This window comes from Canis lupus, chromosome 32 (genome assembly GCF_003254725.2).
Source record: "Canis lupus dingo isolate Sandy chromosome 32, ASM325472v2, whole genome shotgun sequence".
Taxonomy (NCBI): domain Eukaryota; kingdom Metazoa; phylum Chordata; class Mammalia; order Carnivora; family Canidae; genus Canis; species Canis lupus.
Window position 1 is genome coordinate 14905885 of NC_064274.1, and position 23446 is coordinate 14929330.

Sequence of the window (23446 nt, forward strand, 5' to 3'; positions counted from 1 at the left end):
GCATTTGCAGTATGTAGAGAAAAGGGAACACTTGTTCTCTTTTGATGTGAAGTTAATTTGGTGCAACCACTGTAGAAAACAGTACAGAGTTTCCTTAAGAAATTAAAAATGGAAATACCATACAATCCAGTCATTCCACTACTGCATATTTACAATAGCCAAAGTATAGAGGCAAACTTAGTGTTCATTGATGGATAAATAAAAAAGATATAATATCCATACATATCTATCTAAATATATAGCTATCTAGATATATACATACATACATATGTGTATATATAGATATATATAGATATGTAATACATACATACAACGGGATATTATTTAACCATAAAAAGGAATGAAATTTTGCTATTTGTGACAAAATGGATGGACCTGGAAGGTGTTATGCTAAGTAAAATAAACCAAACAAAGAAAGGCAAATACTATATGATTTCACTTACATGTGGAAGCTAAAAGGAGAACAAATGAACAAACAGACAAGAAAACAGAAACAAACCCATGAAAAGAGAAACAGGCTGGTGGTTTCCAGAAGGGAGGAGGGTGGGGAATGGGAATGGGCAGAATGGACAAAGGGGAGTAGGAGATACAGGCTTCTTATTATGGAATGAATGAGTTATGGGATGAAATGTATAACAAAGGGAATATAGTCAGTGGTATTGTAGTAGCATTGTATTGTGACAGATGGCAGTTACTCTTGTGGTGAGTAATGCATAACATATAGAGTTGTTGAATCACTAAGTTGTACACCTGAAAATAATGTAACACTGTGTGTCAACTATAGTTCAATAAAAAATGAAATAAACATTTTAATTTTTTGGTTTGTCAACACTTATTTTTACAAATATTTTTCCTATACATATTGTGAAAACAACATTACTAATGCTTTTGTCAATTTGTTTTTCATGGGTCAAGATATTAAAATCCATTTATTGGCTATAAAGTATATATTTGCAATGGTATCTAATCAACTTGAGTCTTACAAGGCATCCTTTGCTGCTATATGAAATAACTCAGACTTCAGTTGTTGTCACTGATTAATACTAAATTACCTTATTGAAAAAAAAATACCCTGATATTTTGCACTGTATGATATTTATTTTATTTATTTTATTTTAGTACTATTTCATTGTACTAAAGATTTTTTAAGATTTTTATTTTATTGTGGTAAGAATATTTAGCATGAGACCATTAAGAAATGGTTTTCATGTGCAAAGTGTATTGTTACTATAGGTAGAATGTTCTACAGCTGATCTCTAAAACTTATTTATCTTGTTTAACTGAAACTTTATGTCTATTGATTAGCAAATCCCCATTTCACTCTAACTCCATCCTCTGGCAACTATCATTCTACTCTTGAGTAGGAGTTTGAGAATTTGACTGTTGTAGGTACATCATAAAGTGGAATCATACAGCATTATCCTTCTGTGACTGGCTTATTTCACTTAGAATAATGTCTTCCAGGTTCATCCATATTGTCACATAGTACAGTATTTCTTTGTTTAATAACTAAATAATATTCCATAATATGTATAGATACTAAATTGTCTTTATCCACTCATCTATCAGTGGACATTTAGGTTGCTCCCATATCTTGGCTATTGTGAATAGTGCTGAAATAATTATGTGAGGGCTACTATCTCTTTGAGATACTGATATCAATTCTTTTAGATAAATATCTAGAAGTGGGATTACCTGATCGTGTGATCTATTTTTTAAAAATTTTTTCTAATGTGGGATTTTTTTAAAAATCCAGTATAGTTAACATTCATCATATGATCTTTATTTAGTTCATTCATTTGAGAGTGAATTTTTACCTGGGGAATATTTCACATGTATTTTTGTATAAATGAATCTTATTTTTTATAAACAAAGTGAAAACATAGTGTCTCATCTATATTTCAGGTAATTTTTTCCAATGGTCCTGTAGAGATGCAAATAATAATTGGAAAATATAATGTGAACAAAGAGATATTTTAAGATGTAGATTTCCTTAGAATAGAACAAGAAATATGAGTTCAGGAAAGACATAATAAATGGCAATTTATGGAGTGCTCTAGATACCAATTTAATTAGAGATAGATTTGTTGCCCAAATAATGAGACTGGCATGTGCCAAAAATGTTTTTTTTTCCTTAATTGCTTGCTTTCCCTTTTAATTGGATTTTGAAATTGTTTAATGATACAAGCAAGACCTTTTAACTACTGATCACTTGAGACCAAATCCAGATTGCATTTTGTACATTCAGTGAACACAGCAGGGATTTCAGTTTGTCAAAGTATATATCAAGTTAATCGAATCCTGAGATAAAGTGAATTATCTCTTAAATTTATGCCTGGCTATTGTGAGGATTAAATGAGGTAAAGTATAAAAAGTACTTGGTAGTATATCTGGCACGTAGTAGGGGCTTAGTAAGAAAAAAATATTACCATAAACAAAAAACTGTTCAATAAACTTGTTATTTTAAGACAAGAATCTCATTTTACTCTTTAGCGATTTCTTGAATTGGCTGCTGAAACATTTGACACACATATATTTTCTCTTTTTTTCTTAATGTTATGTGCACTATGCTTTATCGTTATTAATTTTATTTTGATCTTGCCCAACTCTCTACATCATCTTCATTTTTTTTTTCATGACCAAATTTGGCTCTTCCCCAAATATACCACAATCAGTGTTGCCTTTTCCTTCTATCATTCTACGTATTACAAAGTCACCTTAATCTCTAATTTATCTACTTTCCCTTAACTTCTTCAAAGTGAATTCTTTCATTTGATTTATGAATATTATTTATTAAGTGCTTTTGTATGCCAGGTAGAATCCCAGGCCCTTGAGATATACATGTAAACATAATAAACACAAATCTTTGCACAGGGGTAGCTTTCACTCTAGTTGGGGGTGGGAGATGGACCATAAACAATAAATATAAAATAAAATGAAATTATAATGAAAGTCAAAATTTTATAATTTCTATTAAATAAGAAAAGAACAGAATAAAGAGAATAAACCTGCATGAGCAAGCAGGTTCAAAGTTGGAGAGGAATTTTACCTGGAGATGAATTGTCACTTGAGACTTTGGACTTTAGACTTCAGAGTTGATGCTGGAATGAGTTAAGACTTTGGGGATTGCTGGGATATATTTTGCCTGTGAGAAGAATAAGAATTGGGGTTGGGGGAGCAGGGGCAGAACACAATGAACTGAATGTTTGTGTCCCCTTCATATTCTTATGCTGAAATCTAATCCGCAAATATGTGGGAGGTTTAGGAGGTAAAACTAGGTCATTAGAGTAGAACCCTTGTGAATGGGGATTAGTACCTTTTTAAAATGTACCCCAGGGAGCTTCATCCTCTGTTTACCATGTGAAGTTGCAATGCGAAGTCTGCAATTTGGAAGAAGGCTCTCACCAGAATCCAATTACTTTAATCTTGGACTTCCAACCTCCAGAACTATGAGAACGTTCTATATATCTCTGCTGTTTATAAGGCATGTTCTATGGTACTTTGTTACAGCCGCCTCAACTAAGAAAAGAGGGCACATTTCATTTTGGAACAGAATGGTCAGAGTAGAGCTTATTGAGCAAAGAGAGGTGCAAAAGGTAACGACATTAGCCTCATGGATGCTTGAGAGAAGAACATTCTATATAAAAGAAGAAGCTAGTTTAAAAATAAGGGTTTGTGAGAATCAAAGAGGGTATTGTATCTGGAATAGAGTAGGAGGTAGAGTACTTAGTTGGAAGGGAAGTCAGAGACAAAATGTGGTCAGACCTTATAGAGTTCAAGGCCATGAAGGTTATATCCTATGTTGTTCCTACATAGGGGAAAGGAGAGTTATAAGAGGGTTTTGAGGAGAACAATGTTAAGATCTGAATTACATTTTGGAAGAGTTACTGTGTTTGCTATGTCAAGAACAGAAAACACTGAGGAAGGGGAAGGAAGGCGAATATAAAAAAGGACCAAAGTTTCCACTTCATTTATTCCCATTTTTGTCATATAATCAATGTCATAATCTATTCTAAAGTTCACTTTTTATGCTTTCTAGGTAAGTCTCAGGTTATATTTTTCTGTAACTATAACATCCATTTCTATCATCTATTATGTAGCTGAACATCAAAGATCCCTAACTCATTTTACTCCATCGACATTTACATCCCATTACACTCTGGCCATATCCCAAATCCTAGAAACACAAAATATATCCCACCTCTGGATTGTGAATTTTTTCTAACATCTCTCCCTTAAAAGTTCTTATCTCATCTTCCAAAATCATTACATGTTTTGGATTAAGTCAACAGAACAGACCTTGATAAATGTTATCTAATTTCACCAATATTGTTAATATTCCCCAGCAGCATGAAATTATACCTCAATGTAAATTTCAGACTCGGGGCACCTGGGTTACTCAATCATTTAAGCTTCTGCCTTCAGCTCAGGTCATGATCCCAGGATCCCAGAATGGAGCCAGCATAGGGCTCCCTGCTCCATGGGGAGCCTGCTTCTCCCTGCCCCTTCTCTTCTCTCTCGCTCTCTCTCCCTCTTTCCCTCTCTCCCCCTATCTCTCCCTCTCTCTCTTCTCTCAAACAAATAAAATATTGAAAAACAAATAAGTAAATTTTATACTCAGCTATAACAAACATCCTTAATACTACCATCCTTGTCAATCTACTGTCATTTCCCTGCTAGAAATTACCCTTATATTTGACCTCTCAATTCTTCAAGGTCCATTACATGTTTTACCTCCTTCATGAAGATTGCTCTACGACTTCCATTCAGCATAGATCTTTTCTTCCATCAACAAATTAGTTAAGCAACATATATTTAATGAGCACCAGCAAGTTTCTGGCACTGTACCAAATTTTGAAGAGTCAGACTTTAACCACTAATGAATGTGTTATTACAAACTAAGAGCTCAGAAGGAAAAATTACATAATAAAGTAACAACATATAGCTGAGGAATTTGAGACAGCCAAGAAGGCAAGCAGCTGACAACTGACCTGAGATATACAAATGAACTGGAGTTATTTAATGAAATAAGGTTGGAGATTGACAGGACATCTCTATCTTGTGATAATCAGCAATGTGTTCACCATACATCAGACTTCTGCTTAGATTCAATGGATAATCTTATTTTTTATCACATATATGTTCCTCTGTTTTTTACATTTCTGAGTTTCGATTTATTTTTTCTCCTCTAAGTCCTTCTTGATGGTAGGTCCATGTGTCACTTATTTTGACTTTCTTATTTTACCACCAATTCCTATTCCACAATTATTTCTTTGTTTTAAGTAATCTCTATGTCGAATGTGGGCTCAAAATCAAGACCCAGAGATGAAAAGTTGCATGTTCTACCCACTGAGTCAGATGCTCCTCTGCCAGATGCCCCTCCGCAATAATTCAAAGAGACCTAGATGTGAATTTAGTATATGGTAAATAATTTTTAGAATCGAATCAAGACATGTATCTTTTAATCATTTAGTCAATATTTTATCTAAATGTTGCCTACCTTGAGCTTATGGTTAAGATAAAAACCCATCAATGTCAATTAAAACACAGAGTGAGGGCAGCCTGGGTGGCACAGCGGTTTAGTGCTGCCTTCAGCCCAGGGCATGATCCTGGAGACTCAGGATCGAGTCCCACATCGGGCTCCCTGCATGGAGCCTGTTTCTCCTTCTGCCTGTGTCTCTGTCTCCCTCTCTCTTTGTTTCTCTCATTAATAAATAAATAAAATCTTAAAAAAAAAGAGATAATTTCTTTGATTTGAAATAGAAGTTCATATTTTTTAATTCATTGCTCCATTTCTTCTTCTTCTATATTTCTACTACCAGAACCAACATTGCATTTCCAGAATGTTTTGTGTCCTGAGGAGATAATACAAAAGAAATATAAAAATATGTGCACATGAATTTCATTGTACTGTTATTTATAAGAGATAATAGAAACAATGAAATATGAAGCAGTAGGAAGATAATAATTATATTATGCTACATCAACTTAATGGACAGCCACTAAAATTAATGGTTATAAACTCTGCATCATTTTGAAAAATGCATTTAATAATGAAAACTTAAAACTTAATATTCTATCTATTCAATGATTGATAACATTTAAGAAGTATGCATGTGGCCAAAAACTGGAATGAGGGATGGAAAATAGAAACATGTTTTGCTAAAGTGGCCAGTTTATTAATGTACTTTTGATAGTTTCTATTTTTATAATATACAGGTAACAATATTTAACAGAACTAAGTGTTTTAAATTTATATATTTATATGTTATTGGTTAATCAAAGATAAATATGTATATTTGGATTTATAGAAAAGACTAGATCCAACATTTATTTCTCCTTGTCCATAAATGATTCCATAAATGATATTTAAAATTTTAACCACCATGTATATGTCCAAATCCCATCTTCCAATATTTTTTCTTTTGCTTCTGTTATAAAGGATGTTTTTAACTCCAGATTATCTACTGCATTCCAACTACACATAGCCTGGAAGTCTTGGCATGTTTGCCATATCATATGCAGGTTTAACAAAATGTTTTACACATTATTGGCAAATTCATTTGTTTTGTTACTTCTAACAGGTGTGACAAAAATTCTAACACTTTTTTTTTTACTATAACTGATTAAGATTACTGTTATTTTGATAATTTTGTATACTTTTAGAATCAACAATGCTAGATTTGTTTACAGATTATTTATGAAGAATAGTATGAAATCTCCACACCAGCTGCAATATATTGTTGAGCTCTCCAAAGAACATTTGCTATTATTTTTCTCTCTGCCTTTGTCTTTCTTCTTCTCTCTGGTTTTACAACAGGCCACACTGTTTTCTGGAATGAAAATGATGATCCTAACTGTTATAATTCTGAAGTTTCTTCAAGTGAAAACGGATTTATAACTCTTACATTATCTATAATTCTATCTGTATTTGGAACAAAATGTTATTAGGATAGTACTGGAAAATGATGTTTAAAAACCATTTATATTGTCAAAAATACTTCTTTAATATAAACCTACATCTCCTAATATAATCTTGCAAATACCCAATTTTTACAAAATATAACTTGAGTTATTTGTATACCCTTTCTCATCCTTAGTATTTCTTCTCCAAATATTAAAGATGTTGAAACATAATCCTTTTTGCACAGGTGCTTTCTTTGAAACCTTCAGGTTACTTTATACAATGTCTTTTTCAGTTAATAAAAAGTTTTGCTGATAGTGGTCCAACACAAAATAATATTCCATACTACTTAATATCTTTTCATAATTTAATAAACCTGTAGATTTCTTGTTTTAGATTTCTGTGATCATATCATTTCAATATATAAATTGTATCCACTACTTGACAGTTTAACACGCAATTTTAATAAAATCATATTAGACTATTGAGTTTCAGTATGGTAGAAACCTAAGTCAGAATAGTGTGGGACCCAGGAAATTTAACAAAAATCCCCTACCCCTGGACAAGCAGAGCAGGACTAACTCCATTTTGTGCTGTACCCGCCACCTCCTGTATGACCCCCACATGACCTGCTTATTGCTTAAGGCGCTGCCCCACCCTAGTCAAGCCGCTGGGCACACCCTTATGGGAAATTGGCTCATAACAATGTAACCCCGCCTGTGCCCGCCAAAACTAAGTGCGGATTGGACCAAAGTAATAGGCAGCTCAAATGGATGCTATAGGGTAAGATGTAATTCAATAGGCCACCTGCGTGTGGACTGACATGACTGCAACTTTCTGCCTATGTTACAATCCCATTGGCCACTGGCCCCTATAAAGCTGCTACGCCTCTTAGCCTCTTGGGTCCAAGTCCTTGCTCCGCTCTGTCGGGTACACTTGGACCCAAGCTCGAGCTTGTAAATAAACCCTCATGCACTTGCATCAGTGTCGGCTCCTTGGTGGTTTCTCGGATTCGCAATCTTGGGCACAACAAATATATAACATTTAGGTAGCAATATTAAGAGTAATTTTAAAAGTCTCCAAATTTATCCACTAAACACTGGCTTTACAAAATCTGTATAAAATTTTAAATATTTCCAAAAGATATCTTACCTGTCAAAATATATTTTTTAAATTATTGGCACGAGTAAAGCTATTTCAGTTTTAGTTGCAATGCATCAGACTTCTCCAGAAGCCTAATTTAATATTTGAGGCTTTTCATTAGTGTTCTCAGAACTATTAAATGTCGGGGCAGCCCCAGTGGCGCAGCGGTTTAGTGCCACCTGCAGCCTGGGGTGTGATCCTGGAGACCTGGGATCGAGTCCTACTTTGGGCTCCCGGTATGGAGCCTGCTTCTCCCACTGCCTGTGTCTCTGCCTCATCTCTCTCTCTCTGTGTCTCTATGAATAAATAAATAAAATCTTAAAAAAAAAAGAACTATTAAATGGCAAGCCAGATAATGTACACTGTGGAGACTATATTGTAAAATCTGGACTGGAGGAACAGATAGGACAGGCTTTATAATGTCTTCCATTTCTAAAACACTTTCTAGGTCCTCTGTCCTATTGTTTCCTCTGGCTCTGGTCCTTTCTTAATGTATTGGTGGCCATGCTGCCTAACACATGACTTTCCTACTGTAACCACAGCCACCTGGGTCAAGGGAAAGCATTTGTCTCAGAGGAACATCATCCACATGTTGGGCAGTGGACTTTATAAAATTTCTTAATAATAAATGTTTTAGTTGACAAGAGGAGATGACAAAATTAAGCCTTTAATAAGATTCTTTTGGTGAGGAACTTTGAAGTGTTATGTTTAGGAAGACTTTATTATTAGCAGCTACTGAGAGTGAAAGACACAGGAGAAAAAGGTAGCAGAGACTATACAGAGAAAGAAAGAAAAAAATTACTATTACTACTACTACTACTACTACTACTACCACTTCTACTACTACATAGAAATAACTGGTGAATAGCAATAGAAAGATAGAGGGAATGTGTAAATCATGTAAATGATACAGTACTGAAATGAAGAAGTATTCTTACTGCAGATTCCAAAGCAATATAATATTATCATAGGATATCCTAGTTTCTAGAGCAACTCCAGATCCTGAATTATCTCTGGTTTTCCTCATCTAGTTTACAAGAGGCATGAGTATATTGCAATTCCGAATTCTATCTTCATAGCCTGTTCTATCCACTACACTGCATCTTTATGAGGCCTGGCTATAACAAAGAATTTCACTATTTCCTTGCTTTTCAATCAGCTTTTCTTTCTAATAGAAATAGCTTGATACCTAAGGAAGCTTAATACAAAATCCAGCTATTCTAAGAGGGAGAGTTAACATCTCAAAGTGTTTCTTGGTCCTTTATTAAAAGTTTAATGACCCTAACATATATCAAATAGAAGTAAAAACATGAAATACAATCTACTGCATATATTACTCACCCAACCATTTTTTCAATAAATCAACTTTTAAGATGTAATTGTCCAATAACAGAGTTCAAGTACATATATGATTCTAAGTCCCCATGCTGTAGAAAATGATTGTATTTGTAACTAACTAAACACTTTAAGACTAATTCATAAATAGCTATGACCTCACTTTAAGAAGTCCTCCAAGAAAGAATTCAATCCATAAGTGAAATTCTCTGGTATCAGGAATTGCCATCAGCAGTGCAAAGAAATATGTCAATATAAGAACAAGGAAACTTATAGTGATCTTATAGTCTTATTTCAATTAGTTACTTCCTTATCTTTATTGTCCATGCTAAAAAAACAAGAGGGAGTTTCCTCTTTTCCTATAAATATTTATTTTTATCTTTTATATTAAGGAATATGCATCTTTGAGAAACCAATGGGAATGACCAGTTATTCTTCTTTTGATATTAACAGAAATTAAAGAACATGCTGCAGATATTTGGAAACAAATTTATATAAGAAAAGCAGTAATAGAAAAATTTGAAAGGTAACAGGGAAAATAAATCTTAAGAGAAAGTAACAAAACAGAGGAAAGACAAGCATAAAATGTAGAAAGAAAAATATTTTAAAAGCTTAAGAAAATAGAGTATTTGGGGGTCCCTGGGTGGCACAGCGGTTTGGTGCCTGCCTTCGGCCCATGGTGTGATCCTGGAGTGCTGGGACTGAGTCCCACATCAGACTCCCTGGAGGAGCCTGCTTCTCCCTCTGCCTGTGTCTCTGCCACTCTCTCTGTGTGTCTCTCATGAATAAATAAATATTTAAAAAAAAAAAAAGAAAATTGAGTATTTGGAACTCAAGTAGAACAATGAGGGGGAAAAGTATATATATATTTTTATATATATAAATTTATATATATTATATATGTGTGTATATATGTGTGTGTGTGTGTGTGTGTGTATATATATATATATATATATATATATATATACACATAGCCTGAGCCTAAAATATAATTAGGAAATAACTATGAGCACCTAACTATGAGCATCTTCTCAGGCCTTAATAAAGCATTTGTGGGAGGGAACTCTTGTAAGTATACAAGGTTTTGATTGTTGTTTTAATTTATATTAATTTTAAAACAAAATAAATAGTTTTTCAATTTGATAAATTGCATTGAAAGCTTAATATGTTGAGTACTATGCTAGCCTTTTTTTAAAAAAAGTGAATCCCTTTATCACCTCATCAAGATTTTATATTTACTTGTTCTATTTAATCTGCTAATTTCTCTACCTAAATTGTAGAGTCTTTTGTTCCTGCTATTTGGCTTTTTTATTCAGTTAGTTTTGCTGATTTACTTGTCGGAATACTTGTTCCAATCAAGGATGTCTATTTTAGTTTCTAAATTTGAAGTGTCTTGGATCATGCTGTTGGCAACGATTTGAACCTCATACCAATGTATATTAAAATCTATGTTTATAAATTTTTAGGGAAGTCTCTTTACCTTCCTAAAAGAAAAAGGATTAGGTAAATTTTGGAATGGAAATTGAGACAGCTGAGTAATTTTTCATCTTTGTTGGCTGGCAGATTGACTTATTTTTGTTCACCTTAAACTTTGACAGTCCCAGATTGCTGCAAGGCATCAAAAGTCAACTATACAATTTGTGTGCCTCAAGGACTGATCTCCTTCTCCTCACATGTAAGTTAAAGCAATAATCTGTGTCAGGCAAATGCCTGAATGTCCCTTTAACTTCAGTAGCAGCTTATTAATAGGATGTCTGCTCATTTAAGAAATACATCCCCTCCCCCCCCCAAAAAAAAGAAAGATCAGGAAAAAGAGAAAAAGAAATACAATAAAGGAAAGCAAAATATAAAAGCTAATTAGAGCTTTGGTTCAATGGCTGGAACCTAAGGTAAAGCAAATATAAAAATACCAAAATGAGGAAGTCTGGCTTTAACACCCACAGTGTCTTCTTTAGGTGTCTTCCAGAACCTGACTCCCTCTCCCTTTAACTCTTCTTCTAATGGATAGCTAGTTTTTAGATTTATGCAGTAATTCAGTCCTGATATTTTCAGATTGCATGATTTTTTAGTAATATATCAGTCATCAGAATTTTTTTTAAAGATTTTATTTAAGAGAGTGAGAGAGAGAGCAGAGGCAGAGGCAGAGGCAAAGGGAGAAGTAAACTCCCCGAAGAGTAGGGATCATCCTGTTGGGCTCCATCCCAGGATTCTGGGACCGTGACCCAAGCTGAAGCCACCCAGGTGCCCAAGTCATCAAAATTTTTATATCAGATTTCCTAATTTCTTAACATTGGCATATTAGTCTCCTATCTTTTCATTAGCATTATGTGAGTTGAATATGTCTGCAATAAGTATCCAGAGTGCATGATTCCATTTTGTGATCTTTTTTAGACCTTTTATTTTCTTAATTATTAAAAAATCCCAAGAAATGGTTACAATTCTCCATATTTACAAAAGAATAGATGAAAATGTTTTCATAAAGTTAATTAGCTTGCCAGATGTTACTGAGGGGACTTGAAACTTTCTTTAAGTCCAGGTTGTGTGACATCAATGCACATCGTAGCCTAAAGAATAATATATGTTTTTTTGCCATGTAGATGAAGTAAAATAAACCATATAGTTATCTCACTACATAGAAATTTTATTCTATGTATTTTCTGAAAATGCTACATATGTTATTAAAGTTTATGTTGATTTGTGGAAATGTGAAGATTATCTTCTTTTCTTTATCATCAAATAATTTGAAAGAGGAGCCATGGCAAATGCCTTCAATCTTAACCTCCTACACATTTCTCAGGATCTTGCTATCTGATTTTAGTCCCATGCCCTCTACTCCAAAGACAAGAGTAACATTTTAAGGGGTGTTTTATTTTTATTTGCAGCAAAAGGGAATTATTTTTCATCAGACATTTCATAAACATGTTTAATAATGAATACAACACTGTTTTGGTAAGTGAAATTGTGTTAATGTATGTGTCATCTACTTCTACACATGGGGTTTTAATGCATTAGTCTCAACAAACCAATAATAATTTGAAATACTAATTTCAAATATTCTGTATGACTCCCCAGAGGTGACAATTGCTAGCAAATTTTTGCTACTTAAGGGCTGTGATACAAATATTTTGTTTGATGATTGTTTAAATTGTAAAGGTCATGTTTCTGGTTTTCTTTAAAACATTTGAATTATGAAAAAAAACATTTGAATTATGGATAAATAATAGCCCATGTATTCATTTTGAATATTCCAAAATGAATAAACCCTATTCATTTTATATGTTCCAAATTATTCAAATAATTATTTGACCAAATAATTAGAAATTATTTTATTTAATGTCGAATATGCCTTTATATATTTATATGTGTCTATGTTTGCATGTATTTTATATAAACATCCATATATACTATATATAGACACATATAAATAATTTAAAGTATGTGCTTTCTTACTAAATACAAAGTTCTCCCCTGATTAAATAGACTCGATATAATTACTACTTACACTGGTAATGTGAAAGTCCCTGCCTCTATCATCTCTCTCCAGGTCCAAATAATCTCTCTAGTCCAATTTTACCCTTTCCTCTACATACATTTCATTTTTCATATAGAAATATTTTTCAAACATAACTCACGTCTTGTCACTCCTTTGCTTACACTCTTTCAATACATTTCCATTAAGTTTAACATAAAAATACAAAGCCCTACACTCACCGACTTAGCCCTACATAAATATTGCACTTATTTTTTTCTCCAAATCATCTTTACACATTTTTCCCTTTACTCATTACATTCCAGACATGGTGATGGTATTGTCATTCATCCAAAAACCTACCTTAGGCCTGTGGCACTTTCCACTCTCTCTGAAGTAATTGCCACCAGTATATTTGACCTAAGGCCTTGCCACATTTCTAAACATAGCACCCTATTTTGTTTGTATTTTATTACATAACTGATATTTTAAATACTTTATTTATTTTCTAAAGTAATCTCTACACACAACATGGGGCTCGAATTCACAGTCCCAAGATCCAGAGTTGTATGCTCCACCGACTGAATCAGCCCCATACCCCATAATGATTGTATTGGTTTTTCGTAATATATTTTGACCCTTCATCTCTACACTGGTTTTATTTTTATTTATCATAGAGTATAATATACTACAGAAAAATATACAAATCATGATGGATAGCTCTGTCAACTTTCAAAGGGAACACATTCATCTAACCATGACTTATATCAAAATAATGAACATTAACCTACCCTCCACAAATCATTATTCATTCTCCCAGTCACATCCTTCTAAAGATAAACATTGCTTTCACTTTAATCTCCATAGATTAGATTTTCCTATTTTAACTTCAAATCAATGAATTATATATTCTGTATTACTTTGTGGCTGATGTATATATTCTTTTTAGGTATTAATGTGTCTGATGTCTTTTCTATTATTCTAAAAAATTAATGTGAAGTCTACCACTTAATTAATTTTTAAGTGTATAGTACAGTACTGTTAACTAACTATATCCACATTGTTGTAAAACAGATCTCTAGACCTCCTTCACCTTGCGTGGCAAAGCTCTATACCTATTGAACAGCAACTCCTCATTTCTCCCTCAGCCCCTAAAAAACACTTTTTAAATTTTCTCTGTTGAAGAGTTTATTTTAGATACCTCATGGAAATAGAATCATGCAATATTTGTCCTTCTGTGAATGCCATATTTCACTAGCAATATGACCTCAAGTTTTATCAGTGTTGTAACATACATAGAATTTCCTTTTTTAAAGACTGAATAATATTCTTTTGTATAAATATATCACATTTTCTTTATTTAGGCATCAGCTGAGAGACAATCCACCTATTAGTTATTGAATAATGCATCAATGTGCACAAAAATGCAAATATCTCTTCCAGGTTCTGGTTTCAATTATTTTGGATAAATATTCACAAGTGAGATTGGTGGATCATACAATAGTTCTATTTTTTAATGAACTTCCATCCTGTTTTTCATAGTCAATACATTGTATTAATTTCCTATCAAAGGTACATAGGGGTTCCAATTTCTTCATATCTTTACCAGCACTTATTTCCTACTTTTGGGAGATTTTTAAATTTGTTTTATTTTTTTTTTGTTAATGGCCATCCTAATAGGTAGGAGCTAATATCTCACCATGACTTGCATTTCTTTGATGATCACTGATGTTGAGCATCTTTTCATTATCTATTAGCTATTTGTATATCTTTTTTGGAGAAATATTTATTCAGCTTTTTAGCTCATTTTTAAAATCAGGTTATTTGTTTCTTTGATACTGAGTTGTACATGTTTCTTATATATTTTAGATATTAACCCCTCATTAGAAATATGGTTTGCAAATATTTTCTCCATTTTCTAGATATCTTTTACTCTATTAATCATTTCCTTTTCTGTGCAGAAGCTTTTTACTTTCATGTAGGCAATATTTTTTTTTGGATATGATGCCAAAAGTACATGCTATAAAAGCAAATATAGACAAGTGGGACTATATCAATGCCAAGTTTATTTGGATTTTGAGTCAGTAGATCTGCATATTGTCAGTATTTTCAGCAGAAGTGAAATTTCAAAAGAGGAGTCTCTGTCTGTGTGTGTATGTGTGTTTGTGAGTGTAGCTAGTGTGCCCATATTTGCTTATATGGTTGCATGCAGTGGATAGAAGGAGAGGAAGCCTGGAAAGAAAACCATACCCTGAGGAAAACCAGGAAATAATCTGGCTATCTGATGAAAAATATGTATGCAAAACATTTGAATTATAAACAGAGCTGCTTTTAGAAGAAAAAAAAATTATCTCCCATCTATTGCTGGAGCTAAGGACTAAAGGCAATGCTGGAAATTTCAAGATATCTAATGTCTTCATCAGAGAGAGTCCTCCTCTTTCTCCAGATACTTGTGGTCCATACAGAGAACTATGGACACACTAAATGACTAAGGGTGGATAAGTCTATAAAATAGACTTTAAAGAAAGGGCAGATATATTTTTTAAGTGAAGTAAAGAAAATATGAAGTATCATGCATTCATAGCAAAATGTAGCAAACTCCTATGGAGATTATAACACAAAAATATTTTTCAATTGGCATGAAGGAAAATTAATGATAAATGTAGAAAGAAACTGGTTCATTATGGAGCTTTAATACAGGGTTTGGTTGTAACTCCAGGATTTCCTGGCTTGGGGATCTTGGGCAAATTAAATGATCTAAGCTTCATTTTTATATTTTGTAACATGGAAATGCCTATTTCATTTATGGTTGTTATATTGATCATATAATTATATTTTTTAAAATGTTAAACAGTACAAGACACACAATGATAGTAATCTAAATAAGAAAACTTGATTTGGATCATTGTAATTAGAGTTTTGCATGCTCCTTCCTGCTATCAATATTCTTATGTATTGCACATATTGAATCAAATACCGTCAAGAAATGTATTTGAAATAATGGAAATATCTTTGTGCAAATATCCTCAAAACTATAAGGTTAGTCTTTACTAGTGTAATGTAGAATGTCAAATACAAGCTCCTAGTCTGATGACACTAGGAAAATCTTTGATATTCTGAAATCTTTCCTCATTTGTAAAATGAAAGGCTTTTCAGTTAAGTAATCCAATCAAAACATTGTAAGACTTCATAATATTTAACAAGTCCAAAGGATTTTAGGGTTTAATTCAATTTTTGCAATAAAACAGGACAAATTAATGTGAAAACATTTAATATACCACTTAATATTATCCACATTTTTGTCTTATCAATATTATATTAGTAACTTCAGTTATCAAATTTCACCATAAATTTAAAAATGAAGTTTGTATTGCTAATTTGTTCTTAACATCTAATATATTCTACAGATATTCTCTGCATTTAAACTCTCCCATTTGGTAAAATTATTGGTACTATTTTGTTATGTATGATGATCATCACTATCATAGTTAAAAAAAAAAAAAAGATAGTATAAGGGGAGTGCTATCACCAAGATGGTGACATAGATTATTTCCGACTTCACTCTCCCTTACAAGAACCGCTAACAACTATTCAAAAATATCTCTATCACTGAGAGAATCCTATAACATTGATTGAGGCTGAAACACTCACTTCTGCACAACAGACACCAAAACAGACTGCATTGGAAGAGTAATAAAACTTCCTACAGATCTGCCTGATTCACATCCTCAATGAGGAGATGTGCTGGCCCTGGAGCCTAGCGTGGCCACACCCAAGCAAGCAGCAGAGTTACTGCCCCACCTATTGTCTTCTAGCACCATATGACTGGAAGGGTTAGTCACGATTCCTGGAAGCCATGTTGATCCTCTTGTGCTCTATCTGAGAGACACGGGGAAGGGCTGATCACCCCTAGAGCAAAGCCAGTTCTGAGAGTGGAAAAAAAAAAAAAAAAAGACTGGTGACAACTCCTGGAAGCTGTGTAGCCCAGCAGCACTCAAGCTTAAAGAAGGGCAGTCAGAGTTGATAGTTTGTAAAGCAGAGCGAGGGATCCTGTTTAACCAGGGAACTTTGTTCGGGTGCAGCTTGGCTTGAGTTAAGACAAACAATGAGCTTTACCAGCTTTACAGCTATATCTCCCACTGCACCCAGGCAGGGAATCTAATTTGTAGCCCTGTACATCCCTGATATAGCCTTCAATCTGTCCAATCAGGGAACCTAACTAGAGCACATGGAAGAACTACATACCCCACTCAAGAGCTCTACAAGCAGTAGTTCTGAACAGAGAGCACAGCCTATGTAGTGCTCATCCTGTAGTCCCACTTGGGCAAGAAAACAAGACAACAGCCCTATACAACTATTCTCAGCCAGAGAAACAACCCCTGAATCCCATACTCAGAACTCAAACAGTTGTCTCACCCATAAATAGACCCTAATAGCAGGCCCCACCTGCCCAAAGACATTATGAGCATACACACCTAGAAACCTACATCAGACACACCTGAACTATGATGAAGAATGATCTCTGCTAAAACAACCTGTAAAGTCTGTAAAAGGAGCCTGATTATCTAAATGCACAGATACCAACATTAGTAATAAAGGATCGTGAAAAACCAGGATGATGATAGATAGATCACCCAGACAGAATCAATAAGGAAACAGTGGATTTAAACAATACTATAGACCAAAGTGGACCTAAAAGAGACATACAGAACATTCTATCCAACCACAGCAGAATACACAGTCTTCTTAAGTGCACATCTTCTAGGATAAATGCTATATTAGGCCACAAAACAAATCTTTAGCAAATTAAAGAAGGTTAACATTATACCAAGTATCCTGTATAATAACATGAAACTAGAAATCAACAATGAAAGGAAAACTGAAAAAATCATGAACACATGGGAGTTAAATAACACTCCCTTGAAAAACCAATGGATCATTTAGAAATCAAGCAGATATATAAAAAAAAAAAAAGTATCCTGAGACAAGTGAAAATAGATACACAACATAACAGAACTTGTGGGATGCATCAAATACAGTTCTAAAAGGGAAGTTCAGACCTATAAATTTATAGATTAAGAAGCAAGAAAGATCCCAAATAAGCAATATAATTTTACACCTTAATGAAATAGAAATAGAACAAACTGACCCCAAGGTTAGCAGAAGAAAGGAAGTAGTAAAGATTAGAGCAGAAATAGAAGAAATAAAGTACAGAAAACCATAGATAAAATAACAGAAAAATAAACAGCTAAACTAATAGTCAATTCTTTGAAGAAATTAAAAAATTAAAAATCCTTGATTAGGGATGCCTGGGTGGCTCAGCAGTTGAGTGTCTGCCTTTGGCCGAGGACATGATCCCAGTTCAGGGATTGAGTCCCACATCAGACTCCTTGAGGAGCCTGCTTCTCCCTCTGCCTATGTCTCTGCCTCTCTGTGTCTCTCATGAATAAATAAATAAAATCTTTTTAAAAATCCTTAATTAACCAAGAAAAATAGAGAAAGGATTCAAATTAACAAAATTATAAACAAAAAAGGAGACATTACAACTGATACCACAGAAATTCAAAGGATCATAAGAAGCTACTATAAACAACCATATGCCAAGAAACAGGACAACCTAGAAGAAATAGATAAATTCTTTGAGACATAGCAACTTATGAAGACTAAATCACGAAGGGTTCCCCAGGTGGCTCAGTTGGTTCAGTGTCTGACTCTTGATTTCAGCTCAAGTCCTGATCTCATGGGTTGTGGGATCAAGCCCCACATAGGGCTCCATGCTCAGTGGGATTCTGAATGGATATTCTTTCATTCTGTCCCTTCCCCCACTCCTGCTTGCTCTCTCTCTCAAATAAATAAATAAATAAATAAATAAATAAATAAATAAATAAAATTTCTTTTTAAAGACTAAATCAGGAAGAAATAAAAATCTGAATAGATCAATCACTACTAATGAGTTGAATCAGTAATCAAAAATCTCCCAACAACAAAAAAAATTCCTAACAAAGAACAGCCTAGGACCAAATGGTGTCGCCGGTGAATTAATTATTTTCACTGGTGAATTTTCAAAAACACTTAAATAAGAATTAACAGCAATCCTATTCATACTTTTCCAAAAAAATCGAAGAAGAGGAAACACTCCCAAACTCAGTTTGCAAGGCCAGCATTATCCTGATATCAAAACTAGTAAAGGACACTACTAGAAAAGAAACTATAGATCAATAATTCTGATGAATATAGATGTAAATACTCTTGATAAAATGCCAGCAAATTGATTTCATTGGCACATTAAAAGGATCATTCACCATGATTGAGTGAAGGTTGTCCCTGGGATATAAGGAGGGTTCAGCATATGCAAATTAATGTAATAAAGAACACTGATAAAATGAAAGAAAATCGCCTCAAAAGACACAAGAAAAAACATTTGGAAAAATACAACATACACTCATGATAAAAACTCTTAACAAATTAGGGGTGTAATAAAGGCCATTTATGGTAAGCCCACAGCTAACCACATATGATAATGGTGACAGGTTGAAAGTTTTTTTCTAAGATCAAGAACAAGGATGCCTATTCTCACTACTTCTATTTCAACATAGTACTGGAAGCTCTAGCCAGTTTAATCAAGCAAGAAAAAAAAGTATCAGAATTAGAAGGGAAGAAGTAAAATTGTCCAACTTTACAAATAATATGATTTCATATATTAAAAATCCTAAAGATGCAGTCAAAAGACTGAGATCTAATCAATGACCTCAGTCAAATTGCAGGATACAAAATTAACCTAAAAAATCAACAGCATTTCTATATATTAACAATGAACTTTTGAAAAAAAATGCTATTTACTGTAATATCAAAAACAATAAAATTCTTAGAAATAAATAAAGATCTTTACTCAGAAAACTACAAGACATTGATGAAAGAAATCAAGGAAGAAACAAATTAATAGAAAGGTATGCCATGTTTTTGGTTCGGAAGAATTAATACTGTTACAAAATCAATACTACCTAAAGACTTCTATGGATTCAATCCAATCCCTTTCAAGATTCCAATGGCATTTATTCCAGAAGTAGAAAAAATACTCTTAGAAATATTATGGAACCACAATGACTCCAAGTACCAAATAAGCCCTGAGAAAGAAGAACAGAGCAGGAGGTATCACATTTCCTAATTTCAAGCTATACTATTAAGCTATAGTAATCAAAACAGTATGGACTGGCATGAAAAAAAGGTGAATAGACCAATGGAACAGAGCTTAGAACCCAGAGATAAGTGTTCAGCCTATTATAGTCAACTAAAATTTGATAAGGAAGCCAAGAATTCTCAATAGAGAAAAAAAAAATCTCTCCAATAATTGGTTCTAGGATAATTATATATTCACATGTGAAAGAATGAATCTGGACCCCTATGCTGAAAACAGAAGAAAACATGGGAATAAAGCTCACTGACACGGGTCTTCGTAATGATTTTTTGTATATGACACCTAAAGCATAGGCAACAAAATAAAAAATAAATAAGTGGGACTACTTCAAATTAGAAGACTTCTACACAACAAAGAAATCATCAACAAAAAACAGAATAGGAAAAAAGATTTACAAGCCATTTGTCTGTTAAGGGTTTAATATCTAATATTTTACAGAGTTTATATAACTCAATAGTAAAAAAAAAAAAAAAAAGGACAAAATAATACAATTTTAAAAATGGGAAAAGGACTTGAATAGAGATTCCTCCGAAGAAGATATACAAAAGACAAACAGGTACATGAAAAAGATACTCAACATCACCAGTTATTATGGAATTGCAAGTCCAAACCACAAGATATCACCACATACCTGTTAGAATGGTCACCATCAAAAAGACAAAAGATAACAAATCCTGGTGCAGATGTGGAGAAAAAGGAATCCCTGAGCATCGTTGGTGAGACTTTAAATTGGTATTACTATGGAAAACAGTATAGAGAATTTTCAAAAAATTAGAACTACCATATGATCCAGCAATTCTACTTCTGGGAATAAATCCAAAGGAAATGAAAACACTAACTCAAAAAACTATCTGAACCCCATGTTTATAGTAGCATTATTTAAAATAGCCAAGATATGGACACAACATAAATGACTATCAACAGATGAATGAATAAACAAGTTGCAGTGTGTGTGTGTGTGTGTGTGTATGTAATGAAAGATCATTCAGCCATAAAAAAACAAGGAAACTTACTCTTTGCATGGATGGATATTAAAGGCTAAATGAAATCAGACAAAGATAAAAACATTATAATTCCATTCACATATGGAATCTAAAAATAACCTTATAGAACTATAAATCAGATTTGTGGTTGCTAGAGGTGGAGGGTGGGGAGGAGAGGAATTAGAGGAAGATTGTAAAAAGGTACGAATTTCTACTTATATGGTAAATAAGTACCAGGGAGGTACCATACCACAAGACTATAGATTAAACTGCCATATGACATATAGGAACATAGTGTAGAGAGTAAATCATAAGAATTCTCATCACAAGGACAATTATTTGTTCCTTCTTTTGTTTTATTTTTATTGTATCTATATGAGAAGAAGGGTGTTAGCTTAATCTACAGTGGTAATCATTTCACAGTGTAAGTAAATGTAACTCTCAAGCTATATGCCTTTAACTTATATAGTATTGCATATCATTATTTCTCAATAAAATTGAAAAAAGTTTAATATTAGCTAAATATATCCTGAAAAGAAGTATATGTCATTAAAAACAATGTCACAATAGCAATGAAATGAGAATATTACATCGTTTAATATATGTCACTTAAACCCATAAAAGCCTCTAATTGAAAGAGAATTATCCTTGTCTTAACCTTTTAAAAAATACTTTCTAATGTGAAATTAACAGGAAAATGCTGGGGATTTTTAATATTAAGTTTATATTAGTTTTCTACATCTGCCATAACAAATAACCATAATGGGCAGCTTAAACAATAGGAATTTATTCCATCACAATTCTGGAGCCTAGAAGTCTGAAATTGAGGATTGGTATCTTCTAGAAGTTCTGAAGAAGAATCTGTTCCATACCTTTTTCCTCTTATCTAGTTGTTGCTGGAAATCTTATGTATTCCTTGGATTATAAGTGCATCACTATAAACGCTGCCTCATTATCACATGGTGTTCTCCCTGTGTATGTTTTCTGTTTATTTCCATGGCCTTTTTTATTAGGACACCCGACTTTTGATTTAGAGCCTATCCTAATCCAGTTGGACTTCATCTTAACTATTTACATCTGTAAAAACTCTACTTCCAAATAATATCACATTCTGAAGTTCCTTTGAACATGAACTTCTGGGAGGTATTGTCAACCCAGTGTATAGCTAGTATCTAAAGGAAGTTATAAGCATATTTTCAGTATAAAATAGTTGATTCATAAAATGACTTTCCTATGGGATGAATAATATAATGCAATAAGTCATGTTTTTCTGAGAACATTTAATGTATTTATAAGCCATTTGCATTGTTTTCACTTATGAGGGATATAGTCTTCAGTTTACATGCTTACATGTTTAGAAAAAAACATTTAAAATTATGTATATTCACCGTCTTTCTAAAATTTTGCTTATAAATCTGAGGTACACAAATATTTGTGTCCAGATTTTGACATCATCTGTAGCAAATACTGAGATAGAGTGTGCTATATATTGTAGTGAGAGTTTTATATGTGAATTGCTAATATATGCTTAACATGTTACTGAAGAAATTCCTAAATCTCATATTAGCAAGTATGATTATATAGTTGTTAATATTTTATCCTTAGTGATATGGAGAATAGGATCTATTACTAAAATACAAACTACAGTAGTTAATTGAACAGATTGAGATTATCTTGTTTACTCCTATATCCCTGGAGTTTGGAATATCACTCACCCATAATAAACTCAATAAATATTAGTTTAATGAAAGGAGGAATAGTTTAGTGAGATAGTTCCTTAACTGACAAAAAAATAAGAAAGTCTAAAATTAACTGTTTTGTTCAATACTTACTAAGGAATTCCTTATCAAAGTGGATTATAAACATTCTAATTGTATTTTGTTTTATTTATTTTTATAGATTTTATTTTTAAAGTGATTTCTACACCCAGCAAGGGGCTCGAACTCACAACCCCAAGATTAATAGTCAAATGCTCTATCAACTGAGCCACCCAGGCACCCCTAAACATCCTAATTTTATTTATTTATTATTTTTTAAAATTTATTTATATGTTTATTCAGAGAGAGACAGAGAGACAGAGAGACAGAGAGGCAGACACACAGGCAGAGGGAGAAGCAGGCTCCATGCAGGGAGCCCGATGTGGGACTCGATCCCGGACCTCTAGGATCACACCCGGGGCTGCAGGCAGCGCTAAACTGCTGCACCACTGGGGCTGCCCAACATCCTAATTTTAAACCAATAGTTTTCCATTAATGAATTATTTTCCTTTAGATGCCAAAGTGGTTTTTTTTTTAAGGATAAATGTAAAATTTTAATTAATGTATCTAAATTAATCGATGACATTTTCATTTTCACCTCGTAAATATGTTTTTTTTTTTTTTCTGGTTTCAGAAACTGTTTTCTTATCAAAGCTGGTA

The 23446-nt window shown here is 33.2% G+C and overlaps 1 long non-coding RNA gene across 1 annotated transcript in view; it reads right to left on the reverse strand.

Annotated features, from left to right (window-relative positions):
• Positions 1-3047: 3047 nt before the first annotated feature.
• LOC112647282 (uncharacterized) overlaps positions 3048-23446 on the reverse strand; it is a 168483-nt gene continuing 148084 nt past the window's right edge. The window contains exon 4 of the long non-coding RNA XR_003128222.3: positions 3048-3145. This is a non-coding gene — a long non-coding RNA (uncharacterized LOC112647282). The remainder of the gene's footprint in view (positions 3146-23446) is intronic.